Below are 23,291 nucleotides of genomic sequence, written 5' to 3'. Positions count from 1 at the left end.
GTTATTTATACAGTATTGTGTTTATATAATTTTATTTTATCCTTTCACATAAACCGATATTCCGGGAACTGTTGGTATAAACTTCGTCTGATTGATCCGCTCCTTGGGAAAACATTGCAGTCACAGGTCAAGATTAAATAGAAATTCTTTCCATTTTTAGCGGTCTGCAATAGTTTTGGTGATGATTTATTAGACTCCCTTGTAAACTTGTCTCGGATTCATGCTTTATGCGTGCGGAAATAATGGATTTGTCAATGTTCCTCCATTACCTGCTGAAGGTCTGTGTCTATTATGATTATCCATGTTTATGCCGGGGCAGTTAATAGGCCTTCCAAATTGCAGGCGAGTGACCTGACTGCTGCGGATCTTTTGTAGAAACAGCCTTTTGGATTGTTTTGTATCTCTTTGTGAAAGTGATGACCTTGTTCTATTGTATACAAAAATAAATTAAAAAATAAAGTAAAAAATATAAAAACTCTGCAGACATCAGGAATGGTAGATGGTTTGCAAAACAAAGAAAAGACTCCGGCTTCCTCAGTCGTTTATCATTGTCAGCGAGCCGCGGTCTAGAGCTGAACTATGGCGACTAATGTTCTTTGAAAAGAGAAGACTAATGAATCTTTGCTACAAACAAAATATGTATCAATAAACATCCTCTGAACCTCCTGGGCATAATTCTACAAAAAGTTGACATTTTGTGTCTGAGGCACTCGAGAGCCTTTTGTATGCTTATTTATAGCACCTGAGCTTTTGTGCCTCATCAAACGTCGTCTTCTAATGAGCCTTGTGCCTGTAAGAGTGAAGGAATGGTCTAGAAAGACACCGACGCTGGAAGCCAAGAGGACGTCAGATCCGGGAGAGATGTTTTCAGCTGTTTAGATATTTTTCTTCCTTCTTAAAGGGAATATGTCATCCTTTTGCATTTTTTTAGTTATTAATATTGGTGGTATAATAGTGAAATCATCCATACCTGTATGCCTCCTGGATGACTGATGGGTTGTTTGTCAAAAATTCTGTTTTATATCTTTGATCTTCCAGGCTATGGGGTTTGCGCTGCCCGGAAGATAAGCCGGCCTATTGTCTTCATTATACAGGATTCCTCCTTCCCTTCTCTTCATAATAGTGAAATTAACCATACCTGTATGCCTCCTGGATGATTGATGGGTTGTTTGTCAAAAATGTTGTTTTATATCTTTGATCTTCCAGGCTATGGGGTGTGCGCTGCCTGAAGATAAAACAGCCTATTGTCTTCATTACACAGGATTCCTCCTTTCCTTTTCTTCATAATAGTGAAATCATCCACACCTGTATGCCTCCTGGATGACTGATGGGTTGTTTGTCAAAAATTCTGTTTTATATCTTTGATCTTCCAGGCTATGGGGTGTGCGCTGCCCGGAAGATAAGCCGGCCTATTGTCTTCATTATACAGGATTCCTCCTTCCCTTCTCTTCATAATAGTGAAATTAACCATACCTGTATGCCTCCTGGATGATTGATGGGTTGTTTGTCAAAAATGTTGTTTTATATCTTTGATCTTCCAGGCTATGGGGTGTGTGCTGCCTGAAGATAAAACAGCCTATTGTCTTCATTACACAGGATTCCTCCTTTCCTTTTCTTCATAATAGTGAAATCATCCACACCTGTATGCCTCCTGGATGACTGATGGGTTGTTTGTCAAAAATTCTGTTTTATATCTTTGATCTTCCAGGCTATGGGGTGTGCGCTGCCCAGAAGATAAGCCAGCCTATGGTCTTCATTATATAGAATTCCTCCTTCCCTTCTCTTCACAATAGTGAAATCATCCATACCTGTATGCCTCTTGGATGATGGGTTGTTTGTCAAAAATTCTGTTTTATATCTTTGATCTTCCCGGCTATGGGGTGTGCGCTCCCCAGAAGATAAGCCGGCCTATGGTCTTCATTATATAGAATTCCTCCTTCCCTTTTCTTCATAATAGTGAAATCATCCATACCTGTATGCCTCTTGGATGATGGGTTGTTTGTCAAAAATTCTGTTTTATATCTTTGATCTTCCAGGCTATGGGGTGTGCGCTGCCCGGAAGACAAGCTGGCCTATTGTCTTCATTATATAGAATTCCTCCTTCCCTTCTCTTCATAATAGTGAAATCATCTATACCTGTATGCCTCCTGGATGATTGATGGGTTGTTTGTCAAAAATCCTCTTTTATATCTTCGATCTTCCAGGCTATGGGGAATGTGATGTAACAGTTTGACATCCAACCTTCTGCTCCATTTTATATCAGGGGTAAAAGTTCCCCTTTGGAGATAAAAATTTGCCCATGGATGGATAATAATTTGTTTTCACTGGATTACCCTTTGAGCAGTAGGGATCGTAAACTATAGAGTAAATGATTTTTGTGACAAATCGTAAATTTAACTTTTGCCATTTTATAATTTCCTTAAAGGGAATCTGTCATCCTTTTGGGTCTTTTTAGTTATTATTATGGGAATACAGGTGTCATAATAGTGAAATTAACCATACCTGTATGCCTCCTGGATGATGGGTCATTTGTCAAAAATCCTATTTTATAGCTTTGATTCTCCAGGCTATGGGGCATATGCTGCCCGTAAGATGAGTAATTATACAAGATTCCTCCTCCACTTCCCTTCCCTAGTGTCCAGGTGATGTCATGTACGTGGCCGGAAATCTTGCCCCAGCGCATTCTGCCTGCCATCGCTCCCTGCACTTCTGTGGGCACAGGCTTCGATTTTGATGTGTGCAGGCGCCAGGGACTCATAGCTGCTTCACAGAGAAACGGCAGACAGAATGTGCAGGCGAGGGATTTCTGTCCGCGCACCTGAGGTCACAGGGACCAGAGGCAGGGTTATCTTCTGGGCAGAGCACACCCCATAGCCTGGAAGATCGAATATATAAAAGAGGATTTTTCCAAACAACCCCTCATCCAGGAGGCATACAGGTGTGGCTAATGTCACCTTTATGCCAACTGTATGGATATATTAATAACTAAATAAAATGCAAAAGGGTGACAGATTGCCTTTAAGGAAATGATAAAATGGCAAAAGTCCCATTTACGATTTGTCACAAAGATCTTTTAGAGTGACGATCTCTGGTTCTCAAAGGGTTATCCAGTGAAAACAAATTATTATCCATCCACAGGCAAACTTTTATCACCAATGGGGAACAATGATCCCCTCTATAAATTGGATGCAGGTCGACTTCAGACTCTTGCTCCATTTATTTTCTAAAATGTTGTGTGCGGTGCTGAGCCGCTCCATAGGCAATGATTGGAGCGGTGGACAATCATGTGCACGGTGTTCAATTCTATAGGTACAGGTTCCAGCAGTCAACCCCCACTGATCAATAAGTTTCCATCCATGTTATGGAGAGGTGATATAATCCGAAAAATACGGTAAGTTGAGATGCACTTTTCCTCCCAAAAATTTGAGAAAAAAATGAGGGGTACGTGTTGTAACAGTAGGCGCTGTGCTGTTGGGGCTGTGGGTGCTGTGCTGCTGGGGCTGTGGGTGCTGTGCTGCTGGGGCTGTGGGTGCTGTGCTGCTGGGGCTGTGGGTGCTGTGCTGCTGGGGCTGCGGGCGCTGTGCTGCTGGGGCTGTGGGTGCTGTGCTGCTGGGACTGCGGGTGCTGTGCTGCTACAACTGCGGGTGCTGTGCTTCTGGAGCTGCGGGTGCTGTGCTGCTGGGTCTGCCAGCTCTGTGTTGCACTGCTGGGGCTGCGGGCACTGGCTGCTGGGGCTGTGGGTGCTGTGCTTCTGGGGCTGCGGGCGCTGTGCTGCTGGGGCTGTGGGTGCTGTACTTCTGGAGCTGCGGGTGCTGTGCTGCTGGGGCTGCGGGTGCTGTGTTGTGCTGCTGGGGCTGCGGGCACTGGCTGCTGGGGCTGTGGATGCTGTGCTTCTGGGGCTGCGGGTGTTGTGCTGCTAGGTCTGCGGGTGCTGTGCTTCTGGGGCTACCTGTGTTGTGCTGCTGGAGCTGCGGGCACTCTGCTGTTGGTCTCTGGGCAGTCAGGCACTGGTAGGGGCCATCTTGAAAATGGCAGCGGTGCAGGGTTCAAATAATGGCGCTCAGAGTCAGCGCATGCGCAGATGGAGCTCTCGGCTCAAGATCTCATCTGCGCAAGCGCCGCCTCCAGCCCATTGATATCCCAGCAGCGGAATTAAGGAAAATGAAGTCCAGAGTTGGCGCGTGCACAGTTGAGAACTAAGCTCGTCATTGAGCCGGTGCCTCAATATGCACTTGCGCCGACTCCAGATGCCACTTCTTTAAAGCCCGCTCCGCTGACAGTTTCTGGATGTTGCCTGCCTCATTCATAGTGCCCGCAGACAGCATCTGGGACACCTGCCGCATCACCCATAGCAGCAAGATGTATCCTACTCCACCACCGCTCTTGCCTCCTGTGACCCCGCTCCACCACCGCTGATACTCCTCCCCGGTAAAACACCACCGGATTCTAACATTTTTTTTCTTTTCTCTAAATTTGTAATTCGTCTTATAATCCAGCGCGTCTTATAATCCACAAAATAAGGTATTTTCTCCAAACAACCCCTTTAATGATCACATGTATGTCTGAAATAGAAGGGTATCGATGGTTGGCTCATACCCACAACTTGCTCTAATGTATTTACAACTAGATGTTTAGATGAAGTACAATGTATCAATTTTGATTCTATATTGTAAAAGAAAAACATTCTATACAGAATCAATTTATCCAATTATTATTCTCCACATTCAACACATTTTTCCAGATTTTTATTTTATAATTAATGTGTTTTCATTATTGTTTCAAGTAGTTTTACAAAAATGTATCAATTGTGACTTTTGAACGTTTGATAAATAGTCGAGAAATCCCCACAGCAGGGGTTTATGCGTATGCATATCTGGTGAATACAGTACAGTCCAAAAGTTTGGACACACCTCATTCAAAGATTTTTCTTTATTTTCAGGACTCTGAAAATTGTAGATTCACATTGAAGGCATCAAAACTATGAATTATCACATGTGGAATGAAATACTTAACAAAAAAGTGTGAAACAACTGAAAATATGTCTTATATTCTAGTTTCTTCAAAGTAGCCACCTTTTGCTTTGATTACTGCTTTGCACACTCTTGGCATTCTCTTGATGAGCTTCAAGAGGTAGTCACCGGAAATGGTTTTCCAACAGTCTTGAAGGAGTTCTCAGAGATGCTTAGCAATTGTTTCCCCTTTTGCCTTCACTCTGCGGTCCAGCTCACCCCAAACCATCTCGATTGGGTTCAGGTCTGGTGACTGTGGAGGCCAGGTAATCTGGCGTAGCACCCCATCACTCTCCTTCTTGGTCAAATAGCCCTTACACAGCCTGGAGGTGTGTTTGGGATCATTGTCCTGTTGAAAAATAAATGATGGTTTAACTAAATGCAAACCGGATGGAATAGCACGCCGCTGCAAGATGCTGTGGTAGCCATGCTGGTTCTGTATGCCTTCAATTTTGAAAAAATCCCCAACAGTGTCCCCAGCAAAGCCCCCCCACACCATCACACCTCCTCCTCCATGCTTCACGGTGGGAACCAGCCATGTAGAGTCCATCCGTTCACCTTTTCTACAAAGACACGGTGGTTGGATCCACAGATCTCAAATTTGGACTCATCAGACCAAAGCACAGATTTCCACTGGTCTAATGTCCATTCCTTGTGTTCTTTAGCCCAAACAAGTCTCTTCTGCTTGTTGCCTGTCCTTAGCAGTGGTTTACTAGCAGCTATTTTACCATGAAGGCTGCTGCACAAAGTCTCCTCTTAACAGTTGTTCTAGAGATGAGAAGGTGTGCCCAAACTTTTGGTCTGTACTGTATATACGTACCGTATGCACTTATATTATCTATACATTTTTTTTCTAGATTTTTTATATCATCAGTGTGCGTTTTCTTTATCGTTTCAAATAGTTTTACAAAAATGTATCAATTGTGACTTTTGAACAATGTTTGATAAGTAGTTGAGAAATCCCCGCGGTAGGGGCTTTATGCGTATGCATATCTGCTGTATATATACGTACCGCATGCACTTATATTATCTATACATTTTTTTGTTACTTTGTATCTTCTTTCTTTGCCATGCAATCTTAGGATTTAATGAAAAAAGATGTGACAGGCTGACACATACAACTTACAAACCCTTGGGAAGCTCTTAAGTAAATGTTTAAAAGTCTGCAGATTGTAATTTTGATAATATAACAGTGACAGGCTTTTATAAGGGTCCCCGAGGCGAGTCAGGGAATTATATAAGTCAGACAAATGTAACACGAATCTATCCACATTCCAATCATATTAAGCCGGCTCGGTCGGGGCAAACAAATAAATAAATAAAAGCACTTGCCCAAAGCAGGAGCTTAAATTTCAGGCTCAAGGTTAACCAAGGGAGAGCGGGAGATCAGTTAAAAGGATGCGACTGAAATGAAATGACTTTCTGTCCTGTACATAATCTTTCTGCCAGCAAATAAGGAGCAGAATCTTTTGAGAAAATGCTGATTATTTCCGCTGTTATGAAATGACAAATAAGGGGGGGTCCGATTTTGAGTTTCCTTTTGCTTTGTCGATGATTTTGTATTAAAGGTACAAAAAGATGAGCGTTTCTCCACTATAGCAAACATCTGCATAACAACTAAACCTTCAATTATGATGTACTATCTGTGCGGGCCCTGGATGTTATGACTCGCTGTCTCTCCTTAAGCACGCATCCCGGACGGTCTCCCTGAGAGGAGATGGGTAGCACACCCCCTAGCAACCTGTTCTCTCTTCATCGTCCCATACTGATCTCTCCTCAATCTGTTTGTGTGTTCCTACTCCCTCAGTGCAGCCCCCACCTTTCTGATGATTGGTGGTTATACCAGCAACCGGGAATTTCCCTGCTGTCTGGCTTCCTGTGTTGTATAACTGCCTGGCTGGCTAACTAACTGTGTGTTATTGTAAGTGTCTGGGTGAATGCCGTGCAAGAGAAAACCAGTAGTTAACCTCCTCTTACCCTTAAGACAGATGCAATACTCTGTGGCGACTGGAGCCTCAGGGGTGCCAGACTATGCATACTAAAGATGAGCGAATCCACCAAAATTTGAATTCAAAAGATTCCATCAAATTCCAGCAAATGATTCTTCCTGGGTTTTAAAATATTGTTTACAAGGAAATGTTTTACCTCACAGAAAGCATCATCTATGATCCCATGCTGTAATATCTTGTACTTTTTTTCATCCTCCCTTGCCCAGGAGCTGTGGTATGATCAGACCACGCATGTCCTTGTACGGTCAGACACAACCATTACACAGTACACAGCAGGAACACATATATAAAATTATCTCAGCACAAGAAGATTTTATATAAACACTTCCAATTGGGGAAATTATTATTATTCCAAGATGTAATGATTAAAATAAACTTTAAAATTAAGTTTGGGGGAAAAACCCCTTTCAATAAGTAAAATTCCAATATGCAAATAAAACTAGTAGTTTTGCACATGTTCCTCTTAGTAAAAATCCTCTCCAATAGCAAAGATATTTCTAATTTCATAATTTACTGCATGTTGCTAACTGATTAACGCTGCAGTTTATCAGAAGTGTCCGTTTTTTAAGGTAAGCAGTGTCTTCTTGCAAGCAGGTGCATTAAAGCCTAAAAGTGACCCAACCTGATTCTGTCACAGGGTGTGGTGGGATAACAGGGGACCGGGGATCCTAAACTGACCCTCAGGCTAGGGAGTCCATAGCTGTCCCTGATCCCAGAGATACGTCTGATGGTGATGATGTCTGGGCCGCCTTCCTACCCCTGCTCCTAAAGTGGCCCTCAGGCTATTGGTGCCCCAGCTTTCCCTGACCCCAAAAATACATTTGATGGTGATGATGTCTGGGCCGTCTTCCCACCCGTGCTCCTAAACTGGAACTACAGGCTATGGGTGCCCTAAATATGTCTGATAGTGATAATATCTGGGCCGCTTTCCTACCCCTGTGCCTAAACTGTCCCTCAAGCTAGGGGTGATCTAGCTGTCCCTGATTTCAGAGATATGTCTAATGGTTATGATGTCTGGGCCGCCTTCCTACCCCTACTCCTAAAGTGGCCCTCAGGCTAGGGGTGCCCTAGCTGTCCCTGATCCCAGAGATACATTTGATGGTGATGATGTCTGGGCCACCTTCCTACCCCTGCTCCTAAACTGGAACTCCAGGCTATGGGTGCCCTAAATATGTCTGATGGTGATGATGTTTAAGCCAGCTTCCTACCCCTGCTCCTGACCAGCCCTGATCTAGTACCCCCTCCCTCCATACCCTGAAGTTAAGGCTGGGACAAAACCATGTAAACACCAACAGTGATAGACAAAAAGGGGTAACCAAAACTCTATAACACAGCACACTCACGCAGAGTAATCAGGCAACAAGTGATAAGAAGGAAAACTAAAGCAGGGAGGAAATAACAAGACGACAGGAGGAATTCCAGTGTACACCAAGCAACACGCAGTAAATCATGAGACTGGAAAACAACAGCACACGGAGCAGTTTATCAGAAAGCTATAGTCGGCATAGGAAGACAAAATCCTCCATCTTAAAAAGGTGATAGGTCTCCAGCAATATGTGATCCAAAGGTAACCAGCAGGCTAGCAGAAATTAAGTCCTTCTTGTTCAATCACTAATGAGCGCAAAGCTGGTCGATGTCCGAGCCTGCCCATGCAACTCAGAAGCACCAGAGAAAGTACAGTGAGGCATGTCAGAGTCTGTGGTCTGAACAGCATCGGGTGCCACCATGACGCTTGCCAACTTTAGAGCAAAACACCGTGGGACAGATTCAAAGTGCCTGTGCTCCCCCAATCGTGCAAAGCCAAATTTGACTTTGCAGTCGATACTGCTAATCATCAGGAGTGCAGTGCCCCTTGAAGGCAGGAAGTCGGGAGGCAGGGGAGAGCTGTGCCTCTGCAGATAAGAATGTGAGCACACTTCTCTAAGACTTTCATCTATAAATCTAAAGAACCCAGCTATACATGTGATGTTACAACCCTGAATATATGGCTAAAATCCCAGAATCCTTCCACATTCCGCCACTTTTTTCTATCACTTTGAAGTCACATAGAGCATTTTACCAGCGCCTTGCACATTTCCTCCTATGAGAAAGTATGAGTCATGGTTTCTTTTCACAAAATGTCCAATGCAACATAAATTCTAAAGCAAAAGGGAAAAAAAAAAAAAGCAGTCAGCTTTCAAAGCATTAGGTGCCTGATTTATTTGGGATAAAAATCAGAACCAAGGAAAATGTCACCTCTAAATGCCGGATTTTAATTCCTCTCCTGTCTCTCCGGAGAGTAGGAGTGCAAAAGCCTCGTTAAACCATAAAGTAGGATTATCTGTGTGCCCTTTAAACAAATTAGAGTGGATTATCTGGATTAGTGGATAAAAGGGGTTAATTTTATATATATAAAAAAAATATATAAAACTAAAGTCTGTTCCTAAAAGGATAGAGAGATCGGGTCGGCCGGGTCAGCGCCGGTCTGACACTGTATAAACCTTATTTAATATTGTAAGAGGCGTAAATGGATTTTCATAGGTAACCGTGTCTGCCGGGATTTACGGTAATCTTTAAATGTGTGCCCTTTAGAATTTAAAATTCAGGACGGCCTAAAAGGCCACAATCATCGGCTCACCCCGAGCAAGCAGACAAGGTGTCGAGCATGTGATACCTACATTATGGGTTTAGCGAGGGCTCATTTTATAAACCCTAACTCAGATGTAATCTATAGATATATAGGTCACGGATTATTTTTCTTTGACTTTTCTCTTTTTATTAGAGACCTACGTGGAAAATCCATTCATCTTTTACTTGGAGAATAGTCAACCCCCGACGAGCGCCGTAACACACAGTGCACACCAAGAACGCGATGCAATGGTGGGCCCTGGAATTAGGGAGGTGGGAGTGAGGTCACATCCTACACTCACCTGAGGCTGATCCTTGAACTGCCTAACGTCCCTATACAGATCCTTCCTCACCATCGCCAAACATGTGCCTAAGCCCTCGCTTTCCCTGAACTCACCCTGGCAAGTGAGAAGGCCAATGAGAACACTAGTCTCACCACTGCAATAGTACAACACAAGGGATGGGAGACAGGGGAAAAATACACACAAAAGGAAAACACTCCAAGCTGCTCCAATGCAGCTAAACACTAAAGCTGCAATAGTCATGACTCCTCAGCTTCTTCCAGAGATTGAGTGGTCAGCTTAGGAATAATGATTCTATAACCATGCAATAGTCACGACTCTTCAACTCTTCCAGAGACAGGGTTCTTACAAAGTGGTCAGCATCGATATAGAATCTATAACAGACATCAGATGGTAAGACACCAATGCAGATAAACACCACAGCTGCAATTGTCACGACTTCTCTGCTTCTTCCAGAGACAGTCTTCTTATAAAGTGGTCAGCATAGATATAGAATCTATAACAGACATCAGATGGTAAGACACTAATGCAGGTAAACACCACATCTGCAATTATCACGACTTCTCAGCTTCTTCCAGAGATTGGCCCCTTTCAATGTTGTCAGCATAGGAATAAAGATTCTATAACCATGCAATAGTGACGACTCTTCAGCTTCTTCCAGAGACAGGCTTCTTACAAAGTGGTCAGCATAGATGGAGAATCTATAACCGACATCAGATGGTAAGACACCAATGTAGGTAAACACCACAGCTGGAATAGTCATGACTTCTCTGCTTGTTCCAGAGACAGTCTTCTTATAAAGTGGTCAGCATAGAATGAGAATCTATAACCGAAATCAGATGGTAAGACACCAATATAGGTAAACACCACAGCTGCAATAGTCATGACTTCTCAGCTTCTTCCAGAGATTGGCTCCCTCCAAAGTGGTCAGCATAGGAATAAATATTCAATAACCATGTAATAGTCATGACTCTTCAGCTTCTTCCAGAGATAGGCTTCTTACAAAGTGGTCAGCATAGAGAGAGAATCTATAACAGACATCAGATGATAAGACACCAATGCAGATAAACACCACAGCTGCAATTGTCACGACTTCTCTGCTTCTTCCAGTGACAGTCTTCTTATAAAGTGGTCAGCTTAGAATGAGAATCTATAACTGGCATCAGATGGTAAGACACCAATGCAGATTAATACCACAGCTAAAATTGCTATGACTCTTCAGCTTCTTCCAGACACTGGCTCCTTCCAAAGTGGTCAGCATAGGAATAAAGATTCTATAACCGTGCAATAGTCACGACTCTTCAGCTCTTTCCAGAAACACCCTTCTTACAAAGTGGTCGGCATAGAATGAGAATCTATAACTGGCATCAGATGGTAAGACACCAATGCAGATTAATACCACAGCTGCAATTTCCATGACTCCTCAGCTTTTTCCAGAGATTGTCTCCATCCAAAAGGGTCATCATAGGAATAAAGATTCTATAACCGTGCAATAGTCACGACTCTTCAGCTTCTTCAAGGGACAGTCTTCTTATAAAGTGGTCAGCATAGAATGAGAATCTATAACTGGCATCAGATGGTAAGACCATAATGCAGATAAACACCACAGCTGCAATAGTCATGACTCCTCGGTTCTTCCAGAGATTGGCTCCTTCCAAAGTGGTCAGCATAGGAATAAAGATTCTAGAACAGGTGTCAGATGGTAAGACACGGGATCACAAAGAGCTGCACCTAAGATTAAGACTCCAAAGAATAGCCATATAGGAAAGAGTCATTAACCTCTTCAGCACCAATAGAAAGCAGATACATTTAAACACAAGCTGTAGACCTGCTCATAATAAGGCGTTGCAACCTTCTGGACCCAGACTAGCCAGAGGTACCCAGAAAGCAGAGCACACCCATGACAGAATGTTTTCCCTGTGTTTCGTTGGGTTTCCTCTAAGTTCCCTGGTTTTTTACAACACTGCAAAGACATAGTGATAGGGAATTTAGATTATGAGTCCAAATGTGGACAGTGATGGTAATATCCATAAAGTACTATGGTATATGATGGCATTATAAAAGCAAGTATAATAAATAAGTGGTACCAAGTCTGACTCACTTTATTGCCCTAAAGGAACATGAGGCCTAATTAAAGGGATCCTGTCAGGTGCAATATACACCTAGAACCAAGAGCGGAACTGGGTGCATATTTCTATATTCGTGCCTAACCGTCCATGTATCTAGTAGCATTGATAAAAGAGATCTTTAGAAAAAGTATTTCTAAAGATCCTTTATGATATGCTAATGAGCGCAGGGACTAGTCACAAGAGCGTTACTTTCCTTGGCTAGTTGGCCCTCTTAGCATGTAAGCATGCCCTGTAACAACCATGGCTGCTCTCACCTCTCAGCTCAGTGCGCATGTTCGGAAGTCCCCGAACTTCCGGTCATGCATCCTATGAAGCCGGGTGTACGCGTCCCAGCTTCAAACTGGAAGACAAGGGGACTTCTGATCATGTGCACTGAGCCGAGAGGTGAGAGCAACCATGATTCTGACGGGGCGTGCTTACATGCTTAGGGCCCAACTTACCTAGGGAAGTAATGCCCTTGCGACTGTTCCCTGGTCCTAGGCTCCTTAGCCACTAAGGTGGCAGCAGAGAGATGAATGACCATCCTCTGATGGGGTGTGCTTAAATGCTAGGGGGCCGACTAGCCAAGGGAAGTAAGCCCTTGCGACTAGTCCCTGGCCTCATTAGCATATCATAAAGGGTCTTTAGAAATACTTTTTCTAAATATATCTTTATCTATGCAACTAGATACAGGGACTGTTAGGCAGGGATTAGCAATATGCCCCCAGAACTGGTCTTGGTTCTGGGTGAATACAGGACCTGACAGGTTCCCTTTAAGGACAATGGCGGCACTATCCCTTTAATATAAGCAACTCAGGTGGCAGAAGACATTTCCATTTTTTTAAGTATATTTTCTATTTTTGAAAAAGAATGTAAAAATAATTTGTTCCAAAAAAATACACCACCCCTTGACTTATTGCCAGTAATTTATCTGAGTTTTGGTGTACAAGGAAGACAACATCGATCCCAGGTGGAAAGAGGGAGCGTTTTGCAGTTATCATAATAAGAGGATCTTCTTGGTGTAATTGAAGTTGACAATAGTAAATAGTAAAAATGTTGGAAAAGAACACTAAGAAATATTGGAAAGAAAATAGCAATTCCCTCAGATGTGAAGATGACAGTGAGCTATTAGTCTGCGCGGCTTAATCCTTACACTCTACAATAGCACTGAATGTTTTGGGAGAGCTCCGAAAAAAAAGGAACATGAAGAAATGTGAACACAACATGAAAAAAAAATAAGAAAATAAAAATGTTTACGTAGAGTCAAGATTGGAACTTCATCCATCATCTGCAGACAATTCAGGGGATGTTTGATGGGCTTTAGAAGGCAACGGCAGAGGTGTAGGCATAGGGGTCGCTAGAGTTCCTTTCTGAAGAAGCAAATCGCATATCCCTGTATTAAAATTATACTGTTACCTGTACAAATTCCAGCCACTTCACTTTTTTGCTTCAGGTCGCAGCAGCAACCTGATGCACTCCAATTACATTACTTAAACCTGTAACTTGTACATCAATTGATATTGCTCCAATTATGTTATATTAGTGTTACGCTGGTAGGTGTAGAGTCGTTGCGCCAAAGGACAAGCTTATCCTGAAGGGGCATGACTAAGTGACTATAGGGCACTTATCAGAGCTGATGGTATGGATAGACCGAGTCGCTAGGTACCACTCCAGGGAGGTCGCTGGGACTGCAGCATTGGAGTGTTAGAGATATGGGTGCAAGGTACAGACGGATGAAAACTAGAGATGTAGTCATACTATTCAGGGTCAGGGCAGGCAGCACAGATTCAGTAAATGTAGCTGAGGTCATGAGCAGAGAAGTTGGGATAAATAAGTATGGAAGCTGGGTCTGAAATCGGGAGACACTATATCAAAGAGCAGCTTGTCAGGGACTGAGCAAGAATCAAGATCAGGCAAGAAATGGTGGGAGTAGCTTCTTTATAAATCTGCTGCTTGGGATTAGGTCAGGGAAGACAAACCTTGCAGGACACAGGAGAAATAAATCTCAGCAGGAATCAGCTACACCTCCCTATAGCCAGGTGGAGACAGCAGGGATATGCAGCAAAGTAGAAAAGCAGCATGATTGCCCAGTGCGGTGGCCTTCAACAGGAAGGATGAGGCATAGTGATGGGGACACGAATGCGTTAACGCCATGACAGTTATTTTTCCAACTGACTTTCCAACTCATTTGCCCTTCTGCACTGGACCCACTAGCCCGTACTGCAGAAGAATTCTGGATCAGGAGCTTTGAGGATCCACGTCACCACCTGAGACACAACCCTTACAGATGTAGCTTTTTCAAAAAATGATACAGTAATAACATTAAAGAATAACAAAATCACTATATTTGTAGATTTTCGATAGAGGTTCCATGCAGAATCTAGCTCAGAATCTATATACAACCAGTCTGGAAGTGTACCGGAATACACGCCAGACCATGGACCACTTCTTCCAGTTACATAGTCATGCTGCTATTGCACATCCAGCATAATTTGCATGTTGTGTCTATGCTACATTTCTTATGACTGATACATAGGATCTCTTTTTAAAAAAATATAATTTTTATTGGGGAAGAAGCATTTATACAGTTATACAACTAATTCGTACGCAAAAAATATGTTGACAGGTTCCCTCTACCATGGATTTCAACTACATACAACTGGATTTTCTATAGGTTCTTTAATTCTGTTTATGCTCCTTTATCCTTCTTTTGTCTCATTTACACTTATTTGTGCTTTACTTTGCTTCATTAATAGGAATTTTCGGCCCCTTCTAGCTTACCAGATTGCTGGAAGATCAGAATGAAAGCATCTTACGTGGAATTTTGTTTATAACTAATGAACCCAGATATATTGTGTCTTATTCTTAACTACGCAACATGTTAATTAAGATGTATAAAGTTGCACATTTCTGAAAATATTTTGAATACCACAAATGCCATAAAATCTTATGCTTTAGACTCAATAAACAATATGTGAAAAGGATACCAATGAACCCGATCACCTCCAGCTACCAATGAACCTGATCACCTCTAGCTAACAATGAACCCGATCACCTCCAGCTACCAATGAACCCGATCACCTCCAGCTAACAATGAACCCGATCACCTCTAGCTAACAATGAACCCGATCACCTCCAGCTACCAATGAACCCGATCACCTCCAGCTACTAATGAACCTGATCATCTCCAGCTACTAATGAACCCAATCACCTTTAGCTACTAACGAACCTGATCACCTCCAGCTACCAATAAACTCGATCACCTGCAGCTACCAATGAACCCGATTATCTCCAGCTACCAATGAACCTGATCATCTCCAGCTACTAATGAACCCAATCACCTTTAGCTACTAACGAACCTGATCACCTCCAGCTACCAATAAACTCAATCACCTCAAGCTACCAATGAACCCGATCACCTCCTGCTATCAATGAACCCGATCACCTCCAGCTACCAATGAACCCAATCACCTCCAGCTACCAATGAACCCAATCACCTCCAGCTACCAATGAACCCGATCACCTCCAGCTACCAATGAACCCGATCACCTCCAGCTACCAATGAACCCGATCACCTCCAGCTACTAATGAACCCGATCACCTCCTGCTACCAATGAACCCAATCACCTCCAGCTACCAATGAACCCGATCACCTCCAGCTACTAATGAACCCGATCACCTCCTGCTACCAATGAACCCGATCACCTCCAGCTACCAATGAACCCGATCACTTCCAGCTACCAATGAACCCAATCACGTCCAGCTACCAACAAACCCGATCACTTCCAGCTACCAATGAACCCAATCACCTCCAGCTACCAATGAACCCAATCACCTCCAGCTACCAATGAACCCAATCACCTCCAGCTACCAACGAACCCGATCACTTCCAGCTACCAATGAACCCGATCACTTCCAGCTACCAACGAACCCGATCACCTCCAGCTACCAACGAACCCGATCACTTCCAGCTACCAATGAACCCAATCACTTCCAGCTACCAATGAACCCAATCACTTCCAGCTACCAATGAACCCAATCACCTCCAGCTACCAATGAACCTAATCACCTTCAGCTATTAGAACAGGATGCGAGGGTTGTGTGTCCTTCTCTCAGATCCGGCTCACCATCACATTCATCCATACAGACCTATAGTAATATCCGTAGGATGACTTGTCTGTCTCATCCGCAGCTTAGAAAACACTGAACACCGTATTCATTCCTGTGTCTGAAACAAATCAACTTTCCGGCTGTGTGGGTGGTAAAGGTGAATACGCTCATAGTGGGAGAACATCAAAGACAGCACTGCAAGTTATATAAAAACTGAGTGTAAATATTTCTAGCCCATACTTGCCAAATATGGCCACGTGGCACCCAAGGTACGACATGCTGCCGGAAGTTGTTAGCCATGGCCATGCCTTATTTTGTACCCGTGTCTACGCCCCACATTTTCCATGTCTTCTCTATGCCTCTGTGTCCAAAGGGTGGCTAGATGACCGGTCATGGTGCCCTAAATGAATATCTTGTTGCCATTACTTGTTTTTTTTGGCTTTCTTATCGATTTCGCTTGGTATTCATGAAGATCTTGTGTTCAATGCTTGGACTTCATGAACATTTTCTATCTGTTACTTGGAGTTCATGAAGATCTTGTGTCCATTACTTAGATTTCATGGAGATCTTATGTCCTTTGCTTGGACTTCATGAAAATCTTGTGTCATTTCCATGTACTTCATGTAGACCTAGTGTCTGGTGCTTGGACATCATGAAGTCCAAGCAGTTTGGACTTAATGTAGTGTCAATTACTTGGACTTCAAGAAGACCTTGTATCTTTTACTTGGACTTCATAGAAATCGTGTGTCTAGTGCATAGACTTGATAGAGATCATTTCTCCAAGTGCATGGACTTCATGAAGATTTGGTTTTCTTTGCTTGGATTTCATGGTGATCTTGTGTCCAATTACTTGCACTTCATGGAGATCTTTTGTCTAGTGTTTGGACATCTTGGAGAACATATTTCCTTTGAATGGATTTCATGTATATCTTATCTCCATGTCTTTGACTTCATAGATATTTTCTTTCAGGTGCTTGAACTTTATGAAGATCTTTTGTCCTTTGCTTGGATTTCATAGAGATCTTGTCTGTTGTGCTTGATCTCCATGTTACATGAATGAACTTCTGGAAGAACTGGTGACTTCGATTTTGACTTTATCTTGTGTCTTGTAGTTGAACTTCATGAAGATCTGTCCATTACTTGGTTTTAAAGGAGATCTTATAGCTTTTTCTTGGACTTCATGGAAATTTTGGGTCCAGTTCTTGGACTTCATGAAGATCTTGTGTTGGATCCTTGTACTTCATGAAGATTTTGTATCTGAGGATTGTACTTCATGAAGATGATGTGTTTGTTCTTTGGAATTCAATGAGATTGTGTGTCCGGTGTTTGGATTTTATGAAGATCTTGTGTCCATCGCTTGGACTTCATGAAGATCTTGTGTTTGATGTTTGTAGTTCATGAAGATTTTCTATCTGAAGATTGTACTTCATGAAGATGATGTGTCTGTTCCTTGGAATTCAATATCGTGTGTCTGGTGTTTGGACCTTATGAAGATCTTATGTCCATTGCTTGGACTTCATGAAGATCTTATGTCCATTGCTTAGACTTCATGAAGATCTTGTGTTGGATTCTTGGACTTCATGAAGACTTTGTATCTAAGGAATGTACTTCATGACGATGATGTGTTTGTTCTTTGGAATTCAATGAGATCTTCTGTCCGGTGTTTGGATTTTATGAAGATCTTGTGTCCATCGCTTGGACTTCATGTAGACCTTAAGTCTGGTACTTGGACATCATTGAAATCTTGTGTCCAAACTTGGATTTCATGAAGATCTTGCATCTTTTCCTTGGATTTCATGGAGGCCTTTCCTCTTGTACTTGGATTTCAAGACAATCTTGAGATTGAGGCTTGGACTTTACGACGCTCTAATGTCCTCTACTTAGACTTCATCAGATCGAATTTCTGCTGTTTACAACTGAATGTACTTTTGAGTATTGATGCATAATAAAGCAAGACATAGTCAAGACTTGATTGATTTCATAGTCCACTGCTATACTCATCCAGGTTGTCCTTTAAACTAATTCATAAAAGATTTAGAATAATTCGCTAATTACATGAGTGACACGTAATCCTGGCATCCAAAACACTCCTCATTTACAAGGATATCTCCATTTCTATTGACATATGTGCAATTAAAATGATACCTAAAGGATTCGTAAGGCAATACCTTTTTAATTAAAAAGGCAGCAGTTCTGTGTCTTCGCGGCTCCCTGGAGAAAAAAAAAAATGAATCTCTTGGAAAGAAAATTGTTTTGAAAGAGAATATAGGAAGAAATATAATGCCTTAGACATGAGAATTCCTGCCTCCGAATTCCTGAAGGTGCAACATGGCTGTGGCAAACATGATCGATGTCTGGGGCGCACCCTGATATTAAAGGGAGATGATAATGGGGAGATTATATTTTGGCTTCTATAAAATATAAATTCCTGGCACAAATGTGACCACTGTCATTACTAGAGCTCCTGCTATGGAGAATCTTGACAGTGAGAAGGTTTGTCACCCCCAAAAAACCCTCAAAGATTTCCAAGTCAACTCCAGTGTAATGCTCCCCACTGGGCCGCAGTACACAGTACACCTGAGCATCGTGACTGTGGCGCACATTAGGTATTTACCGCAGCCTCTGATGGAGTTGGATGCCGGTAGCAGCCAGATGCCACGCAAGGAGACACGGTGCTACAACAGCTAGCTCCAGGGGTACGGGCACTGACAGTCTTACATCTAATAGTTGCAGCCGGGATGTGTCAGGCATGGCCAGAATGGAGGGGTGCAGCAGTGGGTTTGGCAGATACAGCTAAAATGGTTAGGTGCAGCAGCAGCTACAGTGTTACAACTTGTATTATACTCCAAAGCTGCAGTCACTGTTTACATACATTACATTACTCATCCTGTACTGATCCTGAGTTACCTCCTGTACTATACTCCAGAGCTGCACTCACTATTCTGCTGGTGCAGTCACTGTGTACATACATTACATTACTCATCCTGTACTGATCCTGAGTTACATCCTGTATTATACTCCAGAGCTGCACTCACTATTCTGCTGGTGCAGTCACTGTGTACATACATTACATTACTCATCCTGTACTGATCCTGAGTTACATCCTGTATTATACTCCAGAGCTGCACTCACTATTCTGCTGGTGCAGTCACTGTGTACATACATTACATTACTCATCCTGTACTGATCCTGAGTTACATCCTGTATTATACTCCAGAGCTGCACTCACTATTCTGCTGGTGCAGTCACTGTGTACATACATTACATTACTCATCCTTACTGATCCTGAGTTATATCCTGTATTATACTCCAGAGCTGCACTCACTATTCTGCTGGTGCAGTCACTGTGTACATACATTACATTACTGATCCTGAGTTACCTCCTGTATTATTCTACAGAGCTGCACTCACAATTCTGCTGGTGCAGTCACTATGTACATACATTCCATTACTGTATTATGCTCCAGAGCTGCACTCACTGTTCTGCTGGTGCAGTCACTATGTACATACATTACTGTATTATACTCCAGAGCTGTACTCACTTTTCTGCTGGTGCAGTCACTGTGTTCATACATTACATTACTGATCCTGTACTAATCCTGAGTTACATCCAGTATTATACTCCAGAGCTGCACTCACTATTCTGCTGGTGCAGTCACTGTGTACATACATTACATTACTTATCCTGCACTGATCCTGAGTTACATCCTGTATTATACTCCAGAGCTGCACTCACTATTCTGCTGGTGCAGTCACTGTGTAAATACATTGCATTACTGTATTATGCTCCAGAGCTGCTCATGCAGTTGCTGTGGACATACGATACCGGTCTTCTAATGGTCCTGCCTTCTTCTTTCTGTTGTTCTCTGGAATTGTAACTCTGATGTCCTTATTTCTTGTTTTTCAGCTCAGCCCCATTGATGTGCACACGTCGGTGCCGCAGAACCACAAACACCCATTGTACTGGGCAGAGACCATGGATTCGCAACGTTGTAATTATCCTTCATTTTCTTTCCGGAGCAGCTTTGGTTCCAGCCACATCTGAAGAAGAAAGCTCAGATTATTGATATTCCCATTTTCATTAGATTTGACATTTGATTTGTGGGACTCACATGAAAGCGGCAATGAAAACACTGACAAAAGACACATTTGAAGGGAATTCAATCTTAGACGAGTCCTTTCTGCAGAAACATCCAAAGAAAAAAAGGATATTTAATGAAAACCAATAGAGGGAGAAGGTGAGCTGCAAACCGAGCCGCGCAATCCGTTCAGAGGAGAATGGTGACATTTGCTCTGCGGCTGCTGCGGCACATGGTGCGGGACGCTGCTCCCCGCTCCCCGACACATTGTAAATACACAGTGTTTAATGTTTCTATTTCACAGCTGCAAAGACCTGTGCACTTTACTACGAATTGCGCAAGGCTTTTATCTCCGGCGTAATAACTGCGAAAACATATCATCAGCCCCGCGATATTAAAAGAGGCGACGGAACATGAATGTATCTGCGGATATCTCACCGCCGGTATTAGTGATGCCTAATGGACTGACACTGGTGATAGAGACAAACCCTCTGTGTATATATACAGCGTGTCCACCCATATCCTGTCCACCGCCATTAACTTGAGAACGGCGGCAGCTATAGGCATAGAAGTGGTGTCTAGGTATAGTAAAGTATCCATGCGCTACACAATGAAACCACGTATAGTGCCACCTGGTGGAAAACAACGGAGTTAGCATTTTTATCTCAAAAATGGAACGAGGTAGAGAAAAAAAGTGAATTAGGGCATCATCAATTCAATACGAATCGACACCTTGCATACAGAAATGCTATAATATGAAACCTCATGACCCCCCCCAAAATATTGAATACTGGTCATGCATATGACGCTCATTTAACTTTGATGCTCAAAGTGGCCCCCGTCAGCTGCAATCCACATCTGGCCTCTGCACAGCATACTGTATCTTGCTGCACGTTGTGCAATATGGTAGGTGACACGTTTGCACAAGCATCTGTGATATGTCGTCGTAGGTCCTGCAATGTTGGTGGAGGGGTCGCATACACCTGCTGTGTGATGTGACCTCACAGAAAGAATGGGGTCAGGTCAGGTAAGCGTGGAGGCCACTCCACACAACCACCATACCCAATGACTTGTAGGAAGGTCTCCATGAGGTATCGCTTCACGTCCGCAGCCTTGTGAGTTTTACACATTCTAATCATAGCATTTCTGTATGCAAGGTGTCGATTCGTATTGAATTGATGATGCCCTACAACTTTGTAATTCACTTTTTTTCTCTATCTCGTTCCATTTTCGAGATAAAAATGCTAATTCCACTGTTTTCCACCAGGTGGCGCTATAGGTGGTTTCATTGTGTAGCACATGGCTACTTTACTATACCTAGACACCACTTCTATGCCTATAGCTGCCGCCATTCTCAAGTTAATGGCGGTGGACAGGATATGGGTGGACACACTGTATACTGCACTGTGCAAAATTTTCAGGCAGGTTTTTGATAAATTCTGCAAAGTAAGAATCTTTAAAAAAATAGAAGTGTTAATAGATGTTTTTTTAACCATATTTAAAAATATAAAGAATAATTAAAATGAAATTCAAATTCGATCAATATTTCTTGACCACCTTTTACCTTCATCACTTCTACTCGTCACTTGCACCATTTTTTAAAGATCTCCACAGGAGCTTGTTCCAAACATCTTGGAGACCTGACCCCCGATCTTCTGAGGCTTGTGCGGATCCCCCATCTCCTGATCCCAGACAGGCTGGATGATGTGAGATCAGGGCTTTGCAGGGGCCGGATCATCACCTCCAAGACTAGAGACCTGACCCCAGATCTTCTGAGGCTTGTGCGGATCCTTCTATCTCCTGATCCTAGACAGGCTGAATGATGTGAGATCAGGGCTCTATGGAAGCCGGATCATCACCTCCAAGACTAGAGATCTGACCCCCGATCTTCTGATGTTTGGGTGGATCCTTTTATCTCCTGATCCCAGACAGGCTGGATGATGTGAGATCAGGGCTTTGCAGGGGCCGGATCATCACCTCCAAGACTAGAGACCTGACCCCAGATCTTCTGAGGCTTGTGTGGATCCTTCTATCTCCTGATCCCAGACAGGCTGGATGATGTGAGATCAGGGCTCTGCAGGGGCTGGATCATCACCTCCAAGACTGTAGACCTGACCTCTGATCTTCTGAGGCTTGGGTGGATCCTTCCATCTCCTGATCCCAGACAGGCTGGATAATGAGAGATCAGGGCTCTACAAGGGCCGGATCATCACCTCCATGACTGGAGACCTAACCCTTTATCTTCTGAGCCTTGTGCGTATCCTTCTATCTCTTGATCCCAGACAGGCTGGATGATGTGAGATCAGTGCTCTGCGGGGCTGGATCATCACCTCCAGGACTAGAGACCTAACCCTCGATCTTCTGAGGCTTGTGCTGATCCTTCCATTTCCTGATCCCAGACAGGCTGAATAATGTGAGATCAGGGCTCTGCAGGGGCCGGATCATCACCTCTAGTACTGGAGACTTGACCCGCGATCAGAGGCTTGTGCAGATCCTGATCCCAGTCAGGTTGGATGATGTGAGATCAGGGCTCCATGGGAGCTAGATTGGCACCTCCAGGACTGGACAACTGACCCCTGATCTTCTGAGGCTTGTGTGGATCCTTCCATCTCCTGTTCCCGGACAGGCTGGATGATGTAAGATCAGGACTCTGCAGGGGCCGGATCATCACCTCCAAGACTGGAGACTTGACCCCCGATCTTCCCGTATAACCGTCATCTGTAGATAAGTAATGCATGCATTTTCCCCTTGTGTCCTCCTTGTGTCTTCTCTAGTGTTTAGTGGGGTTGACAAAGAGCACATTCCATCCGTTCCCTATTTAGGGCCCAGCACTAGGAATACCTAGGGTCAGGTATCCGCCTCGGCGCGCATAGGTGCAGAACCTATCTAGGGTGATGAGAGACCAGCAGTAGGTTCGGTCAGGGGTCGCCATCTCCTTTCCTTCCTTTCGCCGTTTGCTTGGTTGTTGCCCATACCTAGCTTCATAACATTTTTTTTTTCTTAAATGTGAGGGTCTCAGCAGCCAGACCCCTGTAAATAAGATATTGATGGCATTTACTGGTTGCAT

At 43.4% G+C, this 23,291-nt stretch overlaps 1 long non-coding RNA gene across 1 annotated transcript in view; it reads right to left on the bottom strand.

The window, feature by feature from the left end:
* The window catches only part of LOC142254523 (uncharacterized), a 39,637-nt gene extending 19,315 nt beyond the window's left edge, over positions 1-20,322 (bottom strand). Inside the window, exons 1-2 of the long non-coding RNA XR_012727250.1 lie at positions 20,258-20,322; positions 19,972-20,186 (exon numbers count right to left, since the gene is read on the bottom strand). This is a non-coding gene — a long non-coding RNA (uncharacterized LOC142254523). The remainder of the gene's footprint in view (positions 1-19,971; positions 20,187-20,257) is intronic.
* Between the last annotated feature and the right edge of the window lie 2,969 nt (positions 20,323-23,291).

Source organism: Anomaloglossus baeobatrachus, chromosome 10 (assembly GCF_048569485.1).
Source record: "Anomaloglossus baeobatrachus isolate aAnoBae1 chromosome 10, aAnoBae1.hap1, whole genome shotgun sequence".
Classification (NCBI taxonomy): domain Eukaryota; kingdom Metazoa; phylum Chordata; class Amphibia; order Anura; family Aromobatidae; genus Anomaloglossus; species Anomaloglossus baeobatrachus.
The sequence above is the reverse complement of the archived record's forward strand: the minus strand, read 5'-3'. Positions and strand labels throughout refer to the sequence as shown.